Source organism: Theobroma umbraticum, unplaced genomic scaffold (assembly GCF_002168275.2).
Source record: "Theobroma umbraticum cultivar Fairchild unplaced genomic scaffold, ASM216827v3 scaffold_106.0, whole genome shotgun sequence".
NCBI lineage: Eukaryota > Viridiplantae > Streptophyta > Magnoliopsida > Malvales > Malvaceae > Theobroma > Theobroma umbraticum.
This window is the reverse complement of record NW_018397276.1, coordinates 678707-681030: the sequence shown is the minus strand read 5'-3', so window position 1 is coordinate 681030 and position 2324 is coordinate 678707.

The window sequence follows — 2324 nt, the reverse complement described above, 5'->3', positions numbered from 1 at the left end:
ACATAAAGTGACATAATGTGTTTATTGGATTATAGGCAGGTTTTCATATGAATGATTATGTCTCTTTGAAAAATGATATCCAAAAGTTATTAGACATATTGAAAGGACACCAAAGCTCAAAAAGTTAGATATGAAAAGCTATTGTTTCAAATTATAACTCAAAGGTTATAATTTATGGAATGAATAGTTACTTTTCATTAGATGATTATTGAAATAATAACTCTATCTAAAAGTTGTATTGGCAAAATAAAAAGTTGCCTTTTAGACAAAATGGTGCCTTAAAAGAAGGGACACTTACAAGCCTACGTAAAGGGCTTGTTGCCAACCATTTTGAGACATTAAAGAAAACAAAAAATCAAGAGCAACAAAAGTTTTGTGTTCCAATAACACAAATACTTAAGTTCCCATCAACTACAAAAGCTTCCAAATTCCTTATAATCTACTTGCTACAGAAAGTAGGTTATAAGGCCAAACAACTTTGCAAACCCTTCAGTGTATCTAGCGGTCTACTTTCATAAAGTGCAATACGAAGTTAGACGTTGGCTTCATGTGTCCTTAGGGCTATTCGCATTATTCCCCTTTGCATACCAAGTGGTGGAGCGAAATAAGTCTTAAAGATAGCTTCTATTTAACAGCTCACCTTGAAGTCAATTTTGCCATTTATTGAATACTTTCAATACCCCATTTGCACCAACATTGGTCTACTTTGAAGTTTTCTAAAATCTCTAAAATATTACTCCCAACTTAAAATGTTAATATCAAGAAGAGTAGTGTTCTTCATACTACTGTCAAATTACGATGCTAGAACGAGATTGGGATGGGTGATACTCAGATAAATGATGATATTGTGATAATTCGTTTGGTTTGTTAGGTGTTCTTAATCTTTTCTTGTTTCTATAAGAAGTCTTTGTTTTTAATTAATCATAACATAAAAATTGAAAAAAAGTTTTAAAAAAAGGAAAAGCATTTAACCAACTCATTAAGCATCGTTGGGAAGCCATTTATGAAATTCTGACTTAAATCCTATGTCTCCAGGTTTTCAAAAAGTCATAGTTCTGCACAGAGAGGTCAGAATCAAAACAAATTCCACTATACATATTGCAAAGCTAATAAAATTCCACCAAGTACATACCATGAATAGGGAAAGATCCTTCCAGAAGATTTCTATGAAAAATCAGGTTCTTAAGAGATGTGAGTTTCCTCAAAGATTGTAGGGTATTATTCCCTAAATTGTTACAAGCAAGGTCCACAGTCTCCAGTTGCGCTAGCCCCGAGAAACCTTTAGAACCTACAATAAAGATTATTGGGAAATAATCCAAAAATAATAAGATTAACTTAATGGAAGGGGAACCAAAAATTAATGATCTTACCAAGTTGATTCTCACCATGAATAATTAAACTCATCAATCTTTAACTATAAGATATTAAGATTATAAATATTCCATGTTCAAGAGTATAGTTTTTCCCTTTTAATATGGTCCTTTAAGTACGCTACAAAAACAAATGCGAAGTTTTATGAAGCAAACATACCTTCCCCTATATTTTTTGGGCCTAATTATAAGTGTGCAAATAGAAATTATTATCACAATCAAATTATTCTTTATATACTACATCTCTATTCCATCAAGCAGGAGAAACAAAAGAACAAATTATATAAAAAATCTAAAAACTAACATAAAACTAGAATAAATTGGCACACAGCGAGATTTGAAGTTAAAATTAAAAACTTCAGGATGTCTTTATGAAAACAAGGTCTCATCAGCAAAAAGCTAACATACCTTGGTTCTGCATCCAACCGTCGATTTCATTATAACATAGGTCTAGAGTTTTTAGCCCTTTAAAAGGCTTGAATAAGGAAATGTTCCAAAGCAACGGTTCTAATTTATCAGGATTCCAAAAAATGGTTTATGACAATAATTCATAGCATATTGCATTTCCTTATAGAGGGAGAGCCAAATCACAGATCTTGTAGTGGAGTTGTAGGTGACTCTCTCCTAACCATAGCAGTCACTCTCTGGGTCATCTACCCATGAAGGGAAGATGAGGTTTGAATGATGGCCATGAAATTAATTAGCAAAGTACTTCAAATCTAATAGACCCTACCTCTCCTCCTCCAAGTAAGCTTCCCAAGGCCCAAGAATTCTTACTCAAAATGCACCATTTTGGTGCTTTGCACAGTAACTCCTTTCTTACCCAAAACGACGTCATTTAACAAAGCCCAAACCTAACTATAAAAACTTTCTTTTCTTTTCCTTCCCTCATTTTTCCTCATCATTTTCTTTCTCTAAAGCCACTCTCTCTACCTTCTCTCTAAAACTACTCTC